The sequence below is a fragment of the Mobula birostris genome, chromosome 16 (genome assembly GCF_030028105.1).
Source record: "Mobula birostris isolate sMobBir1 chromosome 16, sMobBir1.hap1, whole genome shotgun sequence".
Lineage (NCBI taxonomy): Eukaryota > Metazoa > Chordata > Chondrichthyes > Myliobatiformes > Myliobatidae > Mobula > Mobula birostris.
Window position 1 is genome coordinate 48234384 of NC_092385.1, and position 25068 is coordinate 48259451.

Sequence of the window (25068 nt, forward strand, 5' to 3'; positions counted from 1 at the left end):
AGTAGCAGAATAGGTCTGTTCCAATACAGAGCAGAATGACCATGAGCCCCTGCCCCACAGGCAAAGCAGCTAATGCATGTGAGTCTGAATTTGACATTGTAGGAGACAACAGGTCTCAGAGATGAGAAGGAATGTAGTCTGAGTATTGGTCCTTTTAAATAGCAAAATGGAATTGGAGCTAATATAACTGGGTTTCAGTGAGTAAATATGGGAGGTCACTCTAGGCGAGTTTTGCGTCTTGCACTACTGTTGATATCATTTGAACGAGTTTTTAGGCAGGAAGCAGAAGTGCTTGGTGGAATGGATTCTCTTCCCAAAAGGTGGATCCTTTTCCAAGCTGATTTTCCACACATTAATCACTGCAATGGCTAGTTATCACTGGGGTTGCCTGTGCTCTAATTCTGCCATGTAATGTGATGCATACAACAGCTGGGTTTCAGACTACAAACTTAACCTTGTTAGGTTGTTTTGACATAGAACGAGAAAGGGATTTGGCCTCTCAGAATGCTGGCAGCATCTTAATTATGAGACCTTGCCAAACTGAGAAACTCTTTTCCAAGTTAGCTTTCATTTTAGTATTATGATCTTGTCCTCAGCCAGACTCTTGGGAAATCATAACTAATGAAGAATTACTTGCTGTAGCTAGATATCAGTTCATGTAGTCTCTGAATTGGAATGCTTCTGAATGGAAGCCCTAATTAAAAAGTTTTTTGAGATGTATTTGATCCCAAATACTTTGTTGAGATGGACGTGAACTTCGATGGGTGGTACAACTAGCAGAGCTTCTGCCTTGCTGCATCAGTGACGCAGGTTAAATCCTGAGGTTGGTTGGTTGTCAGTGACAAGCTTACATGTTTGCTCTGTGACTAGTTACAGAAATTTTCTTCACATATCAAAGATGTGCAGATTAGTATGTCAATTGATTACTGTAACTTACCCCTATGATACAGGGAGCAGTAGAATCTGGAAAGCTGGTGTCAATGTGGGATGCGTACATCACAAATAAATTTAGTAAGGGAAGCAGCTTGGTTTATGAGCTAGCACAGATTCAATGGGCCAAATGATTTGTTTTTTGATGGTGTGGCAGTTCATTTCAATATAACCTTCCACTAGACTGCTTGAATGGAGTTTTCATGGGAATATCATCAGTTTGGCTAACCTGAATGCCATCTTGAGCAGGAGTTTATGAAGCTTCATTCTGTTACCAGCATCCGAACATGATGAAAGCAAGACTGTTATAAGCATGGAAAATTGCTCGAGGTGCAATGTAATTTAAAAGAAATGTACATTTTTAATCTTAGATTTGGCCTGGGGTATTCACTTCTTTTAACATTGTGATTTTGCCAAAGATTTTTGAAGTACCACACAGCCTAGATATGTTTGCTCTAATAATTAGCTGGCTGTTCTGAGATGGATGTTGAACCAAGAGGCTAGATCAATCAATTCAAATATAAACATAGCCTGTTCTCTGTTCACATACACTTGACTCTGAAACTTTTACTAACTGAGCAGCTCTTTATATTTCTTCAGTTCTGGTTGTTTTGTGAAGGGGTTTTGTATTTAGTCTGTCTTCTGCCTTCAAGTAACGAGCAGGGTGTTGACCAATGGGCACAAAAGAGAAATGGTGCTGAAGATATAATTTATACTATGGACAGCTGCAGCGATGGAAAGTTCATATATTGCTTTCTGCTGTACAGGTTGGAAACTAAGTTTAATTACAATAAATTGAAACACCATACTTATTTTCAACTTGTTCTTTAGTTTGCTCCTTCTGCTAAAATAACCAGCAACCTACTTGCTTCTGCCTTTGCACCTTCCTGTCACCACTACTTAAATTCAAGTTCAGACTTTCTATCACTCAACTCTACACATGTAAATAAACATCAGCCCTCTAGGGCCAAGGTGCAAATCATCGTACATATAATCATACACAGCACATTGTAGTTACAATCCAGCACATTGCAGTCAAAAAATATAATTCCCACAAATACCTGTGTGGTATGGCCTGAAGATTGACAGGTTGACATAAAGTGTGAGGAGGAAGTTTATGTAAGAAAGTGTAATGTTACTGGCATATTTTAATAAAACAAGCAGCCGTATAAATGTAAAACAGCAGCAATAAAAGACAAAGTGACCATTGCAGGATGAGCATGCCTGGGTTGGAAGGCTGTGGCTGCAGTGCATTCAGACAGGGTAAAGTATGAATTCTCACTATATAAACTTCCAGTGCAAGTCAATGGTAGCTCATTGATGGTTTCTCTTTTTGATAATTCCCAATCCTGAAGGACACTGGAAAATAGATTAACCATTTCTTCCCCTTGGAAATTCCAATAGAAAACCCTGGGCAGCAATCAGAGACAGAATGTGGATTTATTCCTAGACGTTGGACATTTGGAACCTTAGTTCCACCCTTTTGCAAACCAAGCAGAAACCAGTTGTTTTTAAATGAGCATAAAAAGAAATTTTTAAAAAAACAGCTGTTCATATGAGCCTTATTTCTACGCCATTCAGACATAGCATTGATAGGACAGGAAGATGGACAAAACACAGGTATATGGGACTAACTCTGGAAGTGTTGGGCCAAGAGTTGCCCTATGTAGTTGTTTGACTCTAACACCATGGTGTCTCTGTGACTCACATACCAACTTACTTTGATGCCAAGCTAGTCTGCCAGAGCAAATGCAATGACTCAATGATAATGTCTTGTATAAATAATTGATCTAATTTGTGATGCTGTTTAAGGCACCTTGAAGGAACTCCGCTCTTCAAATGGTTTCATGGAATCACTCATCTCCAAGAGCAAATATTGATTTGAGACCTTGTATGTATCAGGAGTTCAAACTCTTGAGATTATTGTAAGATATATTAGCAACCCTTACAGGTAAAAAGTTGAAAGTTACTGTGGAATATTTTAAAATATTGCACTATTTTAGCAATAAGGTTGTGGAGATCAGCAATATTTTGCTAGATAGCAAGTCATTTGGTTTCTCTCAGTGATTCAGTTGTTGTTCCTGTTGTAACTGAATATGGATATTGATTTATTGTTCTACCTATCCAGTATTTTGCAGAGAAATTCATATTTATAAATTTGTAAAGAAACATTCTACTTAAAGTGGTTTCAAATAACTTTGCAGGAAACAGCCAAATTTCAGTGCTCAGCAACATTAGGTTTCATTTAAAATAAACGTCTCTGGAAGCCACAGAAAAGTACCAGCAAAATGCAACAAGCAAAGGTGAAAAAGGCATTCAGCACACTTGCCTTCATTGATCAGGCATTAACTACAAGAAATTGGAGTTCATGTTACAATTGGACAAGATGTTGGCGAGACTGCTCTTGGCATATTATATGCCTCTCTGTATGCCTAGCTATGGGAAGGATGATGTCATTAGGTTGGAAAAGATGCAGAATAAAATTATAATGATCGAGTAATCAGGAGAGACTAGACTGGCAGTGGCTTTTTCCCCTGGGGTGGAGGAAGCCCCAGGGAAGAAGATTTATAGGGAACCTGAGGAGCAAATTTTCAGTACAGAACATGGTGGGTATATTTATTGACTTATTTATGGTGATACACTGTGGAGTAGCTCTTCTGGTCTTTCAAGCCACACCACTGAGCAATCCCCAATTTAACCCTAGCCTAATCATGGCCAATTTACGTTGACCAATTAACCTACTAACTGAAATGTCTTTGGACTGTGGGAGGAAACTAGAACATCATGGAAATTCCACAGGGAGAATGTACAGAGTCTTCCAGGTGATGTTGGAACTGAACTCTAATGCCCCAAGCTGTAATAGTGTCACGCTAGCTGCTTTGTTACCAACGTCCAGCATCTCCAGTCTCTCGTCTCCAATTAACATCACGTTACAGAATTAAGAAAATTGTGAAAATAGCTAAATGCATTCTTCCCTCCCCTGACCGCCTGTGAATGATACGAACATAACCCTTTAGTTGAGGAGTTCTACACTGCAGACTGATGCAGTCCTTGGGGTAAATAGTACCATCTGCTATTTTTAGCAGATTGTTTGAGAACTTGGGATTCTTCCTGTGAGCTGGCAGACTTGTGATGGAAGATTAGCAGAGCTACCATGTAATTATAGAGTGGTACATTTCTGGTAACTTATCATCAAGATTGCAAAAAGTGATTTGTGAAGCCTAACAGGAGTGACATCGAAAAGCACTTTCTCCTGATTATGGATTTTCTTGTAGTAAAGGGCAGTGATGTTAAGCTGGAAATAAATATCATGTGCAGACTAATATTTGATACTGTGACCTGAATTTAAGGTTGTATTGTTGGCAAATCTGTCACTGTTTACCATCAGGAAACCAGACCACAACCTAAGGAGTGCACACGTGTATGATTACAATGCTGTGTAAAAGTCTTAGGGGTGTGTGTGTGTGTGTGTGTGTATGTTTTTCTGCGCCAGCCCCCCCCCCCCCCGGCTCTCCTTCTCTGCCACCTGTTCTACCCACATCCCTCCCGTGGCACTCCACCTTTGCTCTCTGCTCCACATTGACAAATGCAGTACTGTGCATAAGTCTTAGGCACCCTAGCTATATATATCTTGACTTATGCACTGTACTGTATATTTAGAAGGTGCTATTACTGATTCCCTGCCCCTAAACATTATGCACAATTAATGTAGCCTTTTCCAGTGTAGTCATGAGATAGAGATGAAATAGAAAACTTTCAGGCTTGAATGAAATAAACACAGTGTCAAATATCCTGGATGTGTATTGACTATAATTTAGTTTTTAACTAAGCAGAAGAATAGTTACAGATTGTAGTATCTTCATTAATGTTTCAGAAAGTAATGGATTCTAAAATAATCCGGTGCTTCCGATGGAGCCTCCACATTGGTGAGATCTGTTGTAAATTGAGGTCTGCTTTGTCAAGCACCTCTGCTCCATCTGCCAAAGGACGAACTCCCAGTGGCCAAACATTTTAATTCTGATATCTGTTCCCGTTCTGACATGTCGGTCCATGGCCACCTTGTGTGCCAAGATGAAACCTCCCTCAGGCTGGAGGGGTTGCACCTTGTGTTCCATCTGGCTACCCTCCAAGCTGATTGCATGAATGTTGCTTTCTCTTTCTGTTTTTTTTTTAAAGAGTGCCTCCCCCGTCCCTCGTCTTCTTTTCCCCATTCTGGCCTGCCTATCACCTCCTCCCAGGTCCCCCTCCTTCCCTTTCTGCTATGGTCCACCCATCTTCCCTATCAAGATTCCTTCTTTTCCTCCCTACCTGCCTATCCTTATCTCACCCCCCCCATCTTTTTATTCTGGTGTGTTCTTCCTCCCCCCTCCCACCACTTTCCAGTTCTGAAGAAAGGTCTCAGCCCAAAAAAACAACTTGTTTATTCATTTCCATCGATGCTGCCTGACCTGCTGAGTTCCTCCCATGATTTTGTGTGTTATGTTTATATTATTTATAAGCTCTGACCTCAACTTTAAGTATATTCTAGTTTTTTAGCCTTGTGCAGTGTGAAAAGTTTACATTTTGTGTAAAAATGGTGCTTTTTCATTCTTGATTGTTTACCTGAGAGCAGCTTTGATGGTGATTAGGCTGCTTTGCCAGCCTGACAAGGTCACAGCTATTGGATGCTGGAGATTGCCTTGAACTTGGCTGATGGAGAAGAAATCCATGCCAGAAGTGGCAAGTCAGAGTGGGCATAATTTTTTTTTAGGGTTACTAGGAAGTGACGTTGCTTTGCAATTGACAGCAAAACTGAGGTCGATGCACCTCAATATATAAGCAGTAAAAATAAAGAAACTTTTCATAAATAGGATATACTGAATTTCAGATCTTTGGCAGCTCACATTGATTTGGGGCTTCCTCTTTGGAAAATTTATGGTTAAAATATATTTGTTACTCTGAATTATACTGCCACTTTTGACATTTTTAAGATTGTTGCAATGACTGAAACAGTACAGAATGTAGCATGAATTTCTTCTAGAATCCACATTTTTCTTTTTGTCTCTGTGGACTTCCCATTTTGGCTGTTCACTGCAAGTCCTTCTACCTTTGTTAAACAGAAGTTTGCAATAATATTGCACATTTTAATATGGTAAAATAATCCTTGACTTTTCATAGCATTTTAAAATTAAAATATTTAACCTGCTTTTGATTGTATTCAAGAAATATTGGTATTTTATCCATTTTTATTTATTTATTTATCTTCAATTAGTAATAGCTATTTGCTATTTGCTGGTGAATAATACAGAGAATAATAGTGATAATTTGGAAAAAAATCCTTATAAACATGTGAGATTTTTTAGATTTCGAAAGATCCTACTTTTCTCCTTTTTCATAGGTCAACTCCTTGTATATCTAAAAGGCAGAGGTAAAAAAAATATGTTCAGATTTCCTGCAGGATCCAAAAGCCCTTAGTAGTAACAGTGACTAGTCACCCAATGCACTCTAGTCATACTTAATGCATTACCATGTGTCATGTGATTATGTAGAAATTTTATAGAGGAACTTTACAACGATGTTGTGGGAATTCAGGACCTAAGCTGACTAGATCAGTACTTTATTCCTTGAAGTATAGAAAAATGAAGTAAGATTTGACTGAAGTATACAAAATTGAGGGGTACACAGTAGATAGAGTAAATGCAAGCAGGCTTTTTCTCCTCAGGTTGGGTGAGATTAGAGGTCATAGGTTCAGTGTGAAAGTTCAAAACTTTAAGGGGAACCTGAGGGGAAACTACTTCATTCAGAGGATGGTGTGAATGTGGAACAAGCTTCCAGTGGAAGCAGTGAATGCGGACTCAATTATGACATTTAAGAGAAATTTGGATAAGTACATGGATGGGAGCAGTCTGGAGGGCAATGACCTAGCTACAGGTTAATGGCACTAGGCAGAATAATAGTTTGACATAGATTAGGCCAGATTGAATGGCCTGTTTTTCACTGCAATGCTTTATGACTCTAGAGTAAAACTGAATAACTGGAAAGTAAATGGCAGGATACTTGGTAGTGTGGAGGAGCAGAGGGATCTGGGGGTACATGTTCACAAATCCCTGAAAGTTGCCTCATAGGTAGATAGGGTAGTTAAGAAAGTTTATGGGGTGTTAGCTTTCATAAGTCGAGGGATAGAGTTTAAGAGTCACGATGTAATGATGCAGCTCTATAAAAATCTGGTTAGGCCACACTTAAGAGTACTGTGTCCAGTTCTGGTCGCCTCACTGTAGGAAGGATGTGGAAGCATTGGAAAGGGTACAGAAGAGATTTACCAGGATGCTGCCTGGTTTAGAGAGTATGGATTATGATCAGAGTTTAAGGGAACTAGGGCTTCACTCTTTGGAGAGAAGGAGGATGAGAGGAGACATGGTAGAGGTGTACAAGATAATAAGTGGAATAGATAGAGTAGATAGCCAGCGCCTCTTTCCTGGGGCACCACTGCTCAATACAAGAGGACATGGCTTTAAGGTAAGGGGTGGGAAGTTCAAGGGGGATATTAGAGGAAGGTTTTTCACTCAGAGAGTGGTTGGTGCATGGAATGCACTGCCTAAGCCAGTGGTGGAGGCAGATACACTAGTGAAGTTTAAGAGACTACTAGACAGGTATATGGAGGAATTTAAGGTGGGGGGTTATATGGGAGGCAGGGTTTGAGGGTTGGCACAACATTGTTCTATTGTTCTACGTTCTATGAAATCTGAAATACTGAGCAGTTGTAGACAATGGGCATTTTCAATTAATTATATTGTTGTGGTAGTGTGTGTCACTTCATATGGTTTATAGCTGATACACAATGGATAGCATTAATGTGTTGTGTGCCTGTCATTCATAGTTAGATTGTAGTATTTTATAACTACTACACCCACAGTTATACAGCAGAATGCAGTTCTAAAGTTATATTGAACAAAACTGTTATCCAATACATTTTGGAACTCACATTTCAGTTAGCTAAACTTTGCAGTCTTCTAAATCTAGCATTAAAAATATAATGCCTCAATTGGCTTTAGAATAGAATAAAGGTTGAAGGTATGAAGGAGGGAGAGAGAAACCGGGGAATTATAGACCGGTTAGCCTAACATCGGTGGTGGGGAAATTGCTAGAGTCAGTTATCAAAGATGTGATAACAGCACATTTGGAAAGCGGTGAAATGATCGGACAAAGTCAGCATGGATTTGTGAAAGGAAAATCATGTCTGATGAATCTCATAGAATTTTTTGAGGATGTAACTAGTAGAGTGGATAGGGGAGAACCAGTGGATGTGGTATATTTGGATTTTCAGAAGCTTTTGACAAGGTCCCACACAGGAGATTAGTGTGCAAACTTAAAGCACACGGTATTGGGGGTAAGGTATTGGTGTGGGTGGAGAGTTGGTTAGCAGACAGGAAGCAAAGAGTGGGAATAAACGGGACCTTTTCAGAATGGCAGGCGGTGACTAGTGGGGTACCGCAAGGCTCAGTGCTGGGACCCCAGTTGTTTACAATATATATTAATGACTTGGATGAGGGAATTAAATGCAGCATCTCCAAGTTTGCGGATGACACGAAGCTGGGTGGCAGTGTTAGCTGTGAGGAGAATGCTAAGAGGATGCAGGGTGACTTGGATAGGTTGGGTGAGTGGGCAAATTCATGGCAGATGCAATTTAATGTGGATAAATGTGAAGTTATCCACTTTGGTGGCAAAAATAGGAAAACAGATTATTATCTGAATGGTGGCCAATTAGGAAAAGGGGACATGCAACGAGAGCTGGGTATCATTATACACCAGTCATTGAAAGTGGGCATGCAGGTACAGCAGGCGGTGAAAAAGGCGAATGGTATGCTGGCATTTATAGCGAGAGGATTCGAGTACAGGAGCAGGGAGGTACTACTGCAGTTGTACAAGGCCTTGGTGAGACCACACCTGGAGTATTGTGTGCAGTTTTGGTCCCCTAATCTGAGGAAAGACATCCTTGCCATAGAGGGAGTACAAAGAAGGTTCACCAGATTGATTCCTGGGATGGCAGGACTTTCATATGAAGAAAGACTGGATGAACTGGGCTTGTACTCGTTGGAATTTAGAAGATTAAGGGAGGATCTGATTGAAACGTATAAGATCCTAAAGGGATTGGACGGGCTAGATGCAGGAAGGTTGTTCCCGATGTTGGGGAAGTCCAGAACGAGGGGCCACAGTTTGAGGATAGAGGGGAAGCCTTTTAGGACCGAGATTAGGAAAAACTTCTTCACACAGAGAGTGGTGAATCTGTGGAATTCTCTGCCACAGGAAACAGTTGAGGCCAGTTCATTGGCTATATTTAAGAGGGAGTTAGATATGGCCCTTGTGGCTACGGGGGTCAGGGGGTATGGAGGGAAGGCTGGGGCGGGGTTCTGAGTTGGATGATCAGCCATGATCATAATAAATGGCGGTGCAGGCTCAAAAGGCTGAATGGCCTACTCCTGCACCTATTTTCTATGTTTCTATGTTTCTATGTTTCTATGATTGGGACAGATTAATAAAACAACAATCACTCTGAATTTGTTTGATAAATAAAAGATCAAGCATCACAATGCCACCTTTTACTTCTATTACTGATACTTTCAGTGCCTTTTTACTCAAATTGGTTTGCAGTAATAATTTTCTTTAACATTGTCATCAGCTTTTCCTAGCAAGTAATTATCACAACATCTGTGTCAGCACTGAGGTCACAATTACCATGAGAAATTCACAGCTAATAAAATATTTTCTATTTTCATCCTTCTAATATTCATTACATTGTTGCATAATTTATTGCTATTACATTGAAAGCAGCAGATGCAAGAAATTCGACATCTTCGATTATATCTTTGCAACATTCAAAAGCCCTCAATAAAACATATTGATCTGTTAATTGGGATTTCTAAAACAATCAGGAGGCAATTTGAATTTACTTGCATCTGTCATACCCTTAGGATGTGTTTAAGGAGTTACTGTTCTGAAGTGTAGATATTGTAGTTTAGCTGGTAAACATGACTGACACTTTTCAGTCAGGAATTTCCCACAGGCCGCTAATGGGATGAATGACAAATTGTTCTGCTCCTTGTGCAGATGCTGGACTGTCTTCATGATCACTGCTGTATTGAACACCCTCACCTTTTCTCTAGGTCTACACTTGTACCACAATGCCCTCTCCTTCACCACATCAAGCTGTGTTTAAATTAAACTTCCTGTCACTTGTTTACAGCACTTTATATCAGTGAGCCACTTACCAACTGAGCTGCGTTTTACTCCTCAAATGTAGGCTTGTTTTTATAAAATCACTATTTCCATTTTTATTATATTACTTTTCCTCATAAAACCTTGGTAGGATGCAGCATTGTAGATAATTGCTTTCCAATAACCAACACAGTATGCTCATCATTAATGAGTGAAATCTGCGATCCATATGGTGATCTTGTATCCATTCAAATATTATTAGATCATAAAACCATATTGTATGGTAAAATAATTGGGAATAAGATAATTTGAGATTTCAAATAGATATGTTGTAGATACAATATTGTTCCATGATAGCTCCCTTGGGTCCAGAACTGAAAACTAATTAAAAATAAATGACATGAGTATGAAACACTACTTTAACCATCAGCTCTGTGTATTAGCACCATTAAATAAGAATAGTTTTTTTTTCTGACTTCCAAGAATGCTGGGACTTGGGATGAATTGGGAGGGATGAACTGAAATATGAAGTTGAAGGAGGAATTGGAGAGAGGTAAGCAATTTAGAGAGAGGCTGCGGACACAGGAACAAATTGTGGGGGGAGGTGAGACTGAAAACTGAGGTGCATAGGAAGCTAAAATAGTGTGATGGGTGTTAATTTATTGAGGTGGTGTTGTATGAATGAGAAGAATTGTAGTGCTACATGAGATTCAAGGAAAGTGAAGGTCATAAATGATTAGATTCTGAGCAAGAACATTTTTAGTTTGAGACCATGGAGGAAATAAAAGTATATGATGAGAAGATGAGTGATGAGGGTTTTCTGCAGGAGTCTATGAATGATGCACAGCTTGAACTGAAGTTTACAGAGAATGGAGATCAAGACAAAAAAGAGCAAAAGCTGTAAGAAATCAATAGGTCAGGCAGCATGTGTGGAGTGTGAAACATTTGACATTTTTAATTCAATGACCTTCTGTCATAATTAGAAAAGGATCAAGTTAAAGAAGTGGGAGGGTTGAAAAGTACAAAATGGAGTATCTCTGATAGGATAAAAACTCAGACTGTGAAAGGTTGCAAAGGTACTGGCTGGCAAGAGTAATAAGGATGTTGTTAAATTGCAGTAGAATACTGCGTGTTTCTGAGTGAGGGAAGCAGAAAGATTGAGATGATCACCCTTTCCAGTGACAGTGAACAATCAATAAATCAACGGGGTGGGGGGGCTTGTGGTAAGAGTCAAGAGAGGGGTCCGGGTGAATCAGGAATTCTGAGAAGCTTGCAGGAAACAGCCCAGAGGTTGAGACGCTGTTTCAGAGGGCATTACAAGCAATGAGACAGTGAGAATGAGAGGTGATTTACTTGAAACATGTAAGATCCTGAGAGGATTGACAGAATGGATGTGGAGAAGATGATTTCTATTGTGGGGCCATCTGGAATTAGGATTCACCAATTAATTCAAATATGAAGTCAAAGGAGAGTACTACACTGTCCTGGAATATTGATAGGCAAGGAGGTGAAAAGTTACAGGGGGAAGAAGAGTTGTGGTTATAATACTGGAACATGATCAAGGGCTGAGTGATCTACACCTGCTCCTAATTATCAAATCAAATTCAAGGTTAATTATCATTAAAACATACATGGATACAGCTGTGTTCCACTACACATTCAAATTAGTGAGCAAAAAAAAACAGAAAACAGTCACACAAAACACATATAACCCAAGACCCTGAGGCACCAAAGAGATGATTAATGATGGCACAAAAATTGGTAACAAAGAAAATTATGAAGAAGACATGAGAGGATTCTAAAGGCCTTTTATCAAAGATCTGGCAAATGAATAGTAATGTACTATGATATGAAGTTGTCCATCTAGCAGAAAGAATTAGAACAAAGCATATGATATAAATGGTCAGAGACTGTGATGTTGAGGAATTTGGGTGCCTTAGCGCATGATGCACTAAAGGTGTTGAGTAGGTACATCAAAAGTTAGGAAAACAAATATTATTTATTGTGGAGAGTATTGGATGTAACAAAAGAGCTGTAATCTGGCACGGGTGAGTTGCCTGATAGTGTGTAGAGGCAGGATATGCTGGAGCTAAGAAGAGTTAAGAGTAATAGGTAACCTGATTGAAATGTATGAAACCTTGAGAGGTCTTGACAATGAGAACGTGGAGGAAATGTTTCCCTTTGTGGTAGAGTTGAGAACTCAGCATCATTGTTTAAAAAATTAGGGGGTGCTCATTTAAATTAGTGAAGTGAATTTCTTTCATAGAGTGTCACGAATCCTTGGAAGTCTCCAATGAGGGGTAGAAGTAGAATATATTTAAGACAGAAGTGGAAATGTCTGATTAGCAGAAGTGTGAAAGATTACCATAGATAAAACAAAATTGAGTTTATAGACAGATACAATATTGCCTTGAAGCATGAAGAAGCAAGCATGAGGGGCCAAATAGCCCACCACTCCTAATTTGTATTCTTGTGAGTGCAAATAAAGGCAGACATAGTTTCACAAGGCAATTTTTAGTGAGAAGAATGGGGGCATGGAATTTGATGCAGGTACTGGAGATGATTGTGGTGGTCTAACATACATTGCAACTAAATGTATAAACTTCATCTAATGTTTGGAAAAACATTTTGATGGCACAGACACTACAAAATGACAGAAAGCAGATTATATGATTTATTGATTTTTAAAACTTGGGTAAGACATCAATCAAAGTTATAGTAAATTATGACATAGACAATTCTGTAAAAATGATGTAAAAGTTATTGTTGTCTCCAAAATAATAAATGTGGCAAATTGTTGTCAGTGTTGTCTATAGTTACAAATTTGACAAATTGCTTGTTTTAGCAATTGTAAGAATTTACTTCTCATATTCCCTGTTCAATTATGACGATTATTTTCCAAATTGGTAAACATTCTATGAAACCTAGATTTATGAATTAGGATTTCTAGCTGTATTTAAAGTTTGCTTCAATTTTTTTCTTGCGTCTTGGTGTTTTTGAACTAAAGCATTTTTGATCCAGACAAATTACGAGACAAACAAGGGTCCTGATATTGGACAATATCTATTTAGACCTTGAGCCATTTTGTATTCCTTTCTGAAAAACATTTCTGTGTTTAGTGGGAGTGAATCAATAATTTATTCATTGGGAGTCTCTAATCAGAGCTTGCAATGCAAACATTGTATTCATAGTGCGTACTGTCAAATTTACAGAATGGTTTGGGCAAATATTATCATGAGCTGATGAAATTTAGTTTACAAAGCAAAGACTTTTGCAATTAGTTGAACTTTAGATTTTATAAAACTGTTTCTCCACAAGCTGACAATTGATTACAGACCTAGGCTAAGTGGCTTCTCAAGGTTAAATTTGAGAAAGACAGTTTTGTGGTCTCTAAGTAATTGAATTGTGTTAACAGAAAATCTCTTAAAGCCAAGGATAACAGCAAAGCATTTATTTTGTACTGGAGTGTGATAGACAGGCTCACAAATTTAAGTTTACTTATGACACCACGGTTGTTGACAAAATTAAAGGTGGTGATGAGTCAGCATATAGGAGGGAGATTGAAAATCTGGCTGAGTGATGTTACAGCAACAACTTCTCACTCAGTTCCAGCAGGACCAGGAGCTGATTATTAACTTCAGGAGGAGGAAACTGGAGATCCAAAAGCCAGTCCTCATCAGGGGATCAGATGTAGAAAGGGTTAGATATTTGAAATTCCTTGGTGTTATTATTTCAGAAGATAGGTCCAGGGCTCACAACATAAGTGCAGTTATGAAGAAAGCATGACGGTGCCTTGACTTCCTTAGAAAGGTGCAAATATTTGGCATGATATCTAATACCTTGCCAGACTTCCATAGACGTGTAGCGGAGAGTATATTGACTGGCTGCATCACAATCTGGAATGGGTTCACCAATAACATTGAACAAAAAAATCCTACAAAATATACTGTATATGGCCCAGTCCATCATGAGTAAAGCTCTCCCCACCATTGATCATATCTACACAGAGTTGTGGCAGGAAAGCTGCATCCAACATCGGGGACCCCCACCACCCAGGTCATGCTCTTTTCTCACTCTTGCCATCAGGAAGAAGGTACAGGACCCCCTGGACTCACACCACCAGGATCAGGAACAGTTACTACCCCTCAACCATCAGGCTCTTGAACTAGTAGGGATAACATCACCCAACTTTACTCATCCCATCACGGAACTTCCCACAACCTATGAACTCGTTTTCAAGGACTCTGTCATGTTCTCAATATTTATTGCTTATTTATTTTTGTTATTTTGTATTTACACAACCTGTCTTTTGCACATTAGTTGTTTATCTGCCCTTTTGAGTGCAACCTCTCATTTGATTCTATTATATTTCTTGGATTTGTTGAGTATGCCTGCAAGAAAACTAATCTCAGTGTTGTATATGGTGACATATACAGTATGTACTTTGATAATAGATTTACATTGAACATGGCTGCTGCTCGGAGGAATGCTTTTTGCTTACTGATAGCTTTGTTCTGCTGGAATGCTGCATTGTAACATTGTGACATGAGGCGTTAAACTGGAGTTTTGTTTGCTGCAGATTCCGAGAGTGACGGGAAGTTCACAGAGAAATGGAAAAATTTTCTTAGTATTAATATTGACTGACCATTCACCTCATTGTGTTTTATTGTATTGGCATATTTCCCATGCAATAATAAGGCATTTCCTGTATGAAGTGCTCTAAAATTATAATCTGAAAAAGCATTATATGAATTCACCCATTAATATATGTTGAGGTTATATAGATTGCAGGAAATCAGTTTCAATAAACTTTTATGCTTCACTCTGTGTATATGTTCCATTGATTAAAAACATATCTATGCATTTAAGAATGATTTAATCCACAATGTGTACACAGTTTGCTGCGTGCCAGCATTTTCTTATGCAGTGCTGTTGACTTTCTCTCTGTTTTGCTAATTATATTCTCTTACAATGAAACCATTTGGCCTATTGTGTCAATGCCAGGTTTCAAAGCATTTCCGTCAGTCCTATTGCTTTTCTAAATTCAGTACAGCCTATCCTTTCTGTCATGCTTATCAATACCCATCCTTTGGATCCCTCCCCCAACAGCCACACCAGATTTTCCTGCTACCCACCTACAAGAAGAGCAATTTACAACAGCCAATTCAACTACCAACCAGCATGTCCAATTGCAGCAACCCCTTTTGCTTCTGCAGTTGTGAGAAGTGAGGCAGCAATTTGCCTTGTTCCAGGGGATCTAATTTCGTTTTGTCTCCTCAATATATCTCTTCTTAGAGTCATACAGCACAGGAATGGATCCTTCACCTGTTTGGTTCAAGCCCACAAAGATTCCCATTGAATCTGGTCCCATCTGATTGTATTTGGCCCATATACTGTATCTCTAAACCATTCCTATCCATGTGCCTGTCCATTTTTAAAAGATTTTCCACCTTGTAAAGCTCAAACCTGACGTTTCTTAGTGATCAATTCATGATTGTAATGCAAGCATCAAGATACAAGGCTCAGAAGCTGGAGTAAGCCAATTTTCTTGGATTGGACAACTTTGCTGAAGGGAATGGTTTGGAGATGCTGTTCTTGCTTTCCCTGGCTTGACAGAGGCTAAATGGTGACCTATTTGAATTGTCTAAAACTGATGATCAGAATTACCTTCGCTGCGTAAGGATATCAAAGATAAGAGGACATTCGTTTCAGGAGAAAGGAAGGTGATTCAAAGGGATCTGAGGGGTAAGATTTTGCACAGCGGGTGGTTAGCATAAGGAGCTCACTGTAAGGGGAAGTGGTGGAGTCAGAATCAGATTATAATTCGAGATATTTGGGCAGACACACATAAAGGAAAGGGATAGAATATGATACTAATACAGCAAAATGAAATTAATGTAGTCAGGTATTTAAAATAAAAGGTTGGCATAGATGTTGTGGGCCAAAATGTAGTTTCTGTGCTGTACAATTTAATGGCTAACACTAGGGCCAAATTTATATCTTTGTCCTAATGGCAGAATGCTTGGTATTGATGTGGTGAGCTGAAAGGCTTGCTCCTATGCTATAACACAATGAAGCTTAGCAGAGCCAAAATGCAACCCAGTATATCAGATTTCATCGTATCAGGTTATATTATGTAATTATTCATGGGAGGTCAGAGATTTTAATTTGTCTTGAGGCAATGTTTACTTTTAAAAGGAGATGAATCCAACGTAAACAATTATGTACAACAATGGATAATTTTGGTAAAGTTTACATGTAACACAGGCCAATAATTTAGTTGAGAAGTTATCAAGCAAATTACTACCAAAAGTAATATTGTTAGCAATGTAATGGTTTTGTATGTGTTGTATATTCACTACTCTCTTAGACTTCCTCTGGCCCTACTCAGAGAATAAAGATAACCATGCCTAATACCAGTTAAGCAGAGAATTTAGGCTTGAGATCTCCCTTGGAATCCAAATGTCACACTTCACAGTGCCAAAAGAGTTAGTCGTCTGTTTTTTAGTTCTTGAAGCTGACAGTTCATAAGTGAATTGCTACATGTAAACTAGCCTTGCCAAACAGCAGACATTGCTGATTAACCTTAGGCTGTGTTTACTTACATGAATTTTATTCTCTGGCTTGCAAAAGAGATTGGAAATATTTCCAACTTTAGCTTCAGTATCACACTTGATGTTCTACATAGAAAAAGATGATCCTTTTAAACAATACAGCATTCAAACCACCACCATTCTTTTCCATGAGAGGTTCAATAATAACTATTCTACCTGTAAAACATTACTGCCCTTTATATAATTCTATAAATGGATTACGACTCAAGGGCCTTTATACTGCGAGGAATCTTTCTTTCTATACACTCTTGCCAGTGATAAAACATTTGAATAAAAATTTCAGTGGTATAACACTTAAATATTCTCTGTAGCTTTTGATGTTAACAACAAAATCTTAGAAGTGTTGGATGAACTTGATAAATCAGCCACTTACAAAAAAGGAAGAAATCTTCTTGACATCTTTTGATTCTTTTACAGAAAGATTATAGTTGAGATTTTGAATAAATGAACTACAATAAAATAATCAGGATAAAGATATGAATCCAGTCCTAGTGTTTGTCAGAGTTGTACAGCACAGAAAGTGCCTTTTGACCCACAACATCCATGCTAAGTTATTGTCCGTGTATACTATTTTTCATTTGCCTATTTAAGCACCTGTCCAAATGCTTCTTTACTGTAGTAATTGCATCTTATTCCACCACCACCTCTTCCAGCACATTCTAGATATGAACCGCTCTCCATTTATAAAAAAAATCCTAGATCTCATTTACATCTCCTATCTCTCCTTTGTTTCTGATACACTGTATATAAAAAAAATGACTGTTTATTATGTCACTCCTCAGCCTCTTTTCCAAGGAAAGCAAGCCAGTCCTACCCAATCGCCATCATAGCTTAAATCCTACAATCTGTGTAACATCCTGGAGCCTCTCCTTTGAACTTTCTTCTTCTTCCCTCCCCACCTCCCTCCCTTGTTTCAACAATACACCATCCTCTCATTACGTTCCATCACCTTTGGTCCCTTGTAGCACCCACTTATCACTTAATAGCTTCTGGCCCTGTTTCAGCACATCCCTCCCATCTGCTCATCACCCCTCCTCTCCTCACCCGGATTTCCCCATTGCCTGCCGGCTCTTGCCCTACCCCTTCCCTCTGCCTCTCTGCTGGCTTCACCGCTCTTTCACTCCAGATGAAAAGTCGCGACCTGAAATATTGACTGTCCATTTCTTTCCATAGATGCTGCCTGACCTCCTGGATCAAGCTTTTTGTGTGTTATTTAGGACATGGAACTAAAAGAAAAAGAGGATAGTGCAGCCCTTTGGCCCACAATGTTGTGCCAACATTTTAACCTACTCCAAGATTAATCTAATTACTTAGCCCTCCATTTCTTTTCATCCATGTGCCTATCTCAGAATCTCACAAATGTCCCTAATGTATCCGCACCTAACAATTCCTTCAGTGCTCCCTGCACTTATCACTCTGTATTGCAGAAAACATATGGGGTTTCCAGTTTGAGATTAATCAAAGTAAGCCTTTCCCCAAATGGATGGGATCAGTGCAGGAACGATGTGCTGAGGTAGAACTTCAACAACAGTCTTATTTAGTGATAGGACTTGTTTGTGGGCTGAATGGCCTCCTGTTTTCTGATATTTTGAGAGGAGTTTCGCCCACCTTGGACAGAGGAGGGTTTTTTTGAACAAAATGATTGTATTCAGGGAAATGGGGAACCCGCCAGCTGAAATTGGTTGCTAGTGATAAGAGTGATCGAAGTCAGGATGTCCAAAGACAGGATAAAGGTTTGATTTTAAGGGACAGAGTTTTTAAAAAAAATAATATGAGGCATAGACAGAGTAGACAGTCAGAATCTTTTCTCCATGGTTGAAAAATCAAACTGCTTGGGGCATCCTTTTAAGATGTTTTTGGGGGGATTGGGTAGTTTAAAGGCAACATAAGGGTTTGGTTTAAAGGAATTTGAACAGTTAAGAATTCAAGGTACTTGAGGTTGAACGGGGAGCTTTCTCTGTACCTGCTCCAAGACGGTCTTGTATTACTGACTTGCCTTATGTCTCTACAAAGGTTCTTCGCTGGTAATCATTCATTTCCTCTTGACAATGTTAGAATTGAATACCCTTTCAAATAGTACCCTTAGTAGTACATTCCAAATCCTAGCCACAGCTATGAAGAATCAGGTTTTCGCCACTCATCTTCTTTCCATGTCTGTGGAGTTTGATTGCTTTGCCAATAGAAAGTTTTTTCCTATCTGAAGTTCTGCTATTAAAAGTAAATGGGAGGCTTGCACATGCAATTTTGTTACAGTCTCTGGATGTAGTGTTCTAATTGTGAAGGCTGAGTTCAGCACTGAAATGGCATCTGTGCACCAAGAATTTAATGCATCCTTGCTGTGACTGCTTGGATTTCCTTCAGGCGCTCTGGTTTCCTCCCATGCTCCAGGTACGTGGGTTGATTAGCTACATGAGTGTTGTTGAGTGGTATGCTCATTGGGCTGGAGGGGCCTGTTGCAATGTTGTATCTTTAAATGAATGAAATAAACAAAATTCTGGTCATCGTACATAGTACCAGGATTCCCCTTTCCCCAAAAAGAAGAATGGCAGGGTTATGGTGCAAAGACTGGGCAAAATGTGCAGAAATAATCCATACTGACTGAGGAGTGTATCATTACTATTTAAAAATGCCATACTGTCCATCTAACTGGGAAAGTGGAAAGAGGAGAGGCAAATGGAGTTTAACTTGGGCAAGTGCAAACTGATGCCCTGCTTTAATTTCCCAGAAAGTAAGATATGAACAGTAAACACAAAATAATCTGCAGATGCTGGGGTCAAAGCAACACTCACAACACGCTGGAGGCACTCAGCAGGTCGGGCAGCATCCGTGGAAAAGATCGGTCGACGTTTCGGGCCCGTCCTGATGAAGGGTTCTGGCCCGAAACGTCGACTGATCTTTTCCATGGATGCTGCCCGACCTGCTGAGTTCCTCCAGCGTGTTGTGAAGATACGAACAGTGAATGGATTGGTTTGTTACTGTCACATGTATCAAGGTACAGTGAAAAACTTGTCTTGCATTCTGTACACAGAGATCAAACTATTACATGGTGTGTCCTGGTAGTAAAAGGTAAAACAGTAATAATGATGAGAACTAGAGGTCGTAGGTTTGGGGTGAAAGGAGTAATGTTTGAGGGGGAAACAACATAATTAAGGATAATGCCAGTGTGGAATGAGATACCAGCAGCAGTGTTGAATGTGGATTCAATTTCAACATTTAAGAGAAATTTAGTTAAGTACATCGATGGGAGCAGTATGGAGGGCTATGGACCAAGTGCAGGTCAATGGGACAAGGCAGTTCGGCATGGACTAGATGGGCCAAAGAGCCAGTTATAGTGTTGTAATGCTCTATGCCTCTATATCTCTATTCTGACATCCCCTCTATACTTTCCTCCAATCACTAACTAAATATATGCTCTCTTGTATAATCCATTGCCACCTTGGTGAAAAACATACTTGGCAACATCATACCATGGGGGAATGTCAAATGAAGAGTTTGTACAACTCTGGTCTTGGTCAGATCATGACCTGACCAACAAAACTAACTTAATGAAATTTGCTGCTGGGGCTGTTGAACTGGTCGGGGTCACTGCTTTATTTAAGCTGTCAGTGATAAACAGGTGAGAAGGGGCAAGAGGAAAGAATGGGGAATAGAAGAAGTATTTTACCAGAAGAGAAATCAATATTCGTGTCATCAGATTGGAGGCCCCAGACAGAATAAAAGGTGTTGCTCTTCCACTCTGAGGGTGACCTCATTGTGGCACAAAAGGATGCCATAGACTGGTACGTCAGAATAGGAATCAGAATTAAAACATTTGGCCACTGGGAAGTTCCACTTTTGGCAGATGGAGTTGGGTGCTCAATAAAGACAGGTCTCACCAATGCAGAGGATGTTGCATTGAGAGCACTGGATATTAATGGAATGCATCAATTTTATCCCCAACTTGTTGGTCTGAAAACTAATGGAACAAGGTACATAGAGGGTATGTACTCCCACAGAGGATAATACCTGGAACAGTGTCGGCACAGAACAGGAATAAATCCTTCTTCCAATTTGTTCTTTGAATCCAGTTTTCTAGCAGGATTGGTTCCAAGCCATTATTTTGGGAGAAGTACCTTTTAGAAGAAAGATAACAAAAACACAAGGAAATCTGCAGGTGCTTGAAATACAAGCAACACATACAAAATTCTGAGGAACTCAGCAGGCCAAACAGCATCTCCTGATGAAGGGTTTTAGCCCAAAACGTTGACTGTTTTCTCTTTTCCATAGATGCTGCCTGGCCTGCGAGGTTCCTGCTGCATTTTGTGCTTGTTTCTAGAAGGTACATTGCACTCTCCTGATGAAGGGTCTTGTGCTGAAACATTGACTGTTTATTCCCATCCGTAGACGATGCCTGACCAACTGAACTCCTCCAGCACATTGTGTGTATTGTTCTAGAAGAATTTGAGATGAGAGATTAAGTAGAAGGCTAAGGGTAAGGGAAGAAGAATTCCACTTGGGAATAGAGAATTCTAGAAAGAAAGCAATATGGCAGAAGTCTCAATGGGTGAAGATTTGATATTAAATAACAAAATGGGTAAAATGAAAATATTTCCTATTTTCTATTGAACTGTTTGGATTGCTTTGCAAAAAAAAAGATGAGATAAAGGCCATTTTTTCTCTGTGGAAAGTAATTGGTGTGGCCATACTTGATTGTTTCCATGGCAACCATCTCAGACTTCATTTGAACTACATAATTTGATATACCTCAAATGAGCATGCTTTCCAGTTTTAACACATTTGTGGGGTTGGAAGGGAAGCAGGAGGGGAAAATGATCAAAAATATCAATGCCCCAGAATATCTCAGGCCCAAGATAAAGAAAATTCCTTCCTACTGCAAACCTGAAACTGAAATTACACCACATATTTCTGTCCAATAGGTTCAGCGACACAACATCTGCATTGAAAACATTGGAAAATCTTCATTATTAAATTTTGTAGTCAGCGTGATTCATTTTTACTGTATCTGCACTTTACAACATCCCATTCAATATTCATTGAAATGTTCAGACGTCATATTTTAGGCTGGCAAATGTGTAACTAACAAAATATGGGCAGTATTTTGATCTATTTATGCTCTTAGACTCTTTACTGCTTATGCAGTCTCTTGGGATGGAGACTGACTTGCATCTTCTCTAGCTTTTGTGGCTTCTGAGATGATGGTTTAGGTGAGAATCAGGTTTAATATCATTGACATTGTGGAAATGGCAGACTTCCAGAGATGGGTTGGGAGGTGCTTTACAGCAGTGGTCCCCAACCTCCGGGCCACAGACCGATACATTGCCGCGAAGAATGCAGGAGTGCAGTGGTAGCCGGAATGCACCCAGCACATCTTTAAGAAAAAAGCTGAAATAAACAAGCTAACTAATTAGGTGCCGCCCGGCATGTAAATATCGGCCCAGATCAGAGATGACGCAGTCGGCAATTGTCTCTGATCTGGACTGACATTTACGTGCCGGGCAGCACCTAATTAATTAGCTTGTTTATTTCGGCTTTTTTCTTAAAGATGTGCTGGGTGCGTTCCGGCTACCGCTGCATTCTTCGCGGCAATGTACCGGTCCGCGGCCCGGAGGTTGGGGGCCACTGCTTTACAGGGAAGGTAAGTGCAAGGTTTGTGAGATGATTTGCTCCTTCCACTATTTACCCAGTGCCCACGTGTGCTCCTGATACATGGGCTTGAGGTGCTCTGGAACTTTGAGCACATCCTTGTATCTTTTCCTCTGTTGTTCGGTAATTTCTTCCTGTAACAGAGGTAACTAAATTCTTTTGTTTCAAAGGTTGGCTTCTGCACGTGGTGTACCACCCACTGCCCACTGGGGCTGAGTGACTATGGCTTCAATGCTGCTGTTGATGGAGTGGGAGAGAACACTGATATTGTGCTTCCTGTAAATTTGGCAGATGGGGATATTTTCACAAGGGCATTTTGCGGACCAAACTGCTGCAGCTTATTCATGTTTCAGAAACACTTAAGTGCAGAGATCACTGGTATTTGGATTATTCAACTAGAGAACATGATTCGATAAAAAGGGATTTAAATTCTACAAAGATCATCAGCTGTTGTACAGTGAAACTTTTGGCTTCATTTTGATAATTATGTGGAAGTCAAACCTTGAAACAAGACATAAGAGTAGAATTGGGCCATTCAGCCCATCGAGTCTGCTCCATAGTTAAAAGCACTGGCTTTCATTCTTGAAAGTAAATCAGTGAGTTGACATTAACTTTCAATGAATCTTAGCCTGTTCATGTACATCCACTAGCTTCCCTTTCTTGACAATGCATTTTCTTTAAAGAAACTATTTCCCCATTCAGTAACAATATTAACTTTGCCTGACTACATTGAACTTTTTCCAAATATCTTCATTTAAGAGCAGTTTCCAACATTTTCTCATTAAATTAACTAGCCAATAATTTCTCCCTTTTTTTTTACAATAAAAGAGTGACATTTGTTTGTTTCCAGTTTAATGAAGCCTGTGTTCACAGGATATTATTGCAGCCTTCGAAGATATAATGTAACTCAGATATTCAATGAATAATGAAGATGATAATACTGGACTTGAGGATTCAAATAGGTAAATGAATGGCAGATCAAATTTAACAGTGGGCTGTGAATAATCTGTTTGGAGGGTTAAAATTATATGTTCATGGTGCAATTGAGTTTGGGAAGAAGAATGATAAGAAGTTATAATATCTTATGATCCACTATTAAAGGACCTTATAGCTTTATAAATAGTGGCATGCATTTCCGAAGAATTTAGACGAATTATTCATGTAAATCTCAAATAAAGTATTGGGCTAGCCCATACATTAGAAGTTGAAACCCTAGGCAGAGCAAAATTAATCTCCTTGAATTTTCCCCGTGATATAAAATTGTGTGGCAACGTCACAGGAACTAGGGTGGCTCTCTGTCTCAGAAGATTAAAGGGAGATTTAAAGTGTTCTTCAGAATTGTCAAAGGTTTTACACAGAAAATCAGAAGAAATTGATTCCAGTGGAAGGAGGGAATGTAAACAGAGGTCACAGATATAATGCAATTGAAAATAGGAGGAAAACACATTTTGCATATGGAGATGTTATGTGCTGCAATGAACTGCCTTGAAGCTTGGTGAATGCATCTTTAATAGCAACATTCAGAAAGGATATGAATGTGCATTTCAAAGGAAATGAAATAAAAAGACAGGAGTAAAACTAATTGGATAACTCTTTCAAAGTATCAGCATGGTTACTGAACTGAATGGCCTCCTGGGTAGTATCATTCTATGAATCTCTGATTCTGCACAGCAGGCAAGGTCACTGATGCAGAATGAGTCAGATCCTGGAGAACTTGCAATATCCTTCATCTTTGCTGGAGTGAACGACTTCCAGAAAGGGACTAACATGACAAGTTTCCAGCCCACGTATCATTTCATATACAAGAACAACTGCCCTTGAACATGGCAAAACATATCAAAGGGTTTTCACAGAAACAAAATTGAATTGCATGTGACACTGTGCAAAATATGATGTTGTTAGGACAAATGATCAAATGCTTGATAACTTGGAAAGGACCAACATTCATGGTGAGGTTAAAACTGAGGCTGGTTGATGAGAACCCAAAAGTAAATTCACTCTGTGGGAGTGCTTAATGCTGATTATCATTTACCAGGCTACACTTTATTGACAGATGGAACAGACCGGTGCAAAGCTTGTCATGACAGCGCCCCGACGACTCTGCCAGGAGTAAAGGGCGCAAGGAAGGAAGGAAGGACTTTATTGGAGCAATATTTAAATTCTCCTGTGGACCCCATTCTCGAGGGGACATATTTCAAATATCAAAGTAAATTTACTATCAACATACATATGTTATGATACGCTACCTTAAGATTTATTGTCTTGCAGGCATTCACAGGAAAAAAGAAATACAATAAAAAATTATGAAAAACCATACATAAACAGACCAAGACTGCAAAAGAAAATACAAAAAATAATTATTGAATGCATGATTTGTAAAGAGTCCTTTAAGGTGCGTCTATAGATTGTAGGATCATTTCAAAGTTGTGGTGAGTGGAATTATCCACACCGGTTAGGTTCAGGAGCCTGATGATTATGGTGTAATATCTGTTCCTGAATCTGGTGGTGTGGGGGGTTACGATGTCTTTACCTCCTTCCTGATGGTAGTAGTGAGAAGAGGGACTGGCCTGGATAGTACTGGTATTTGATGATGGATGCTGCTTTCTGGTAGCAGCACTTCATGTTAATGTACTCATTGGTGGGGAGGGCTTTGCCTGTGAAGAACTGGGCGCTATCCACCACTTTCTGT

The 25068-nt window shown here is 39.4% G+C and overlaps 1 protein-coding gene across 1 annotated transcript in view; it reads left to right on the forward strand.

Moving 5' to 3' along the window:
* LOC140211126 (metabotropic glutamate receptor 7-like) overlaps window positions 1–25068 on the forward strand; it is a 786692-nt gene that overhangs the window by 203738 nt on the left and 557886 nt on the right. The window lies entirely within an intron of this gene.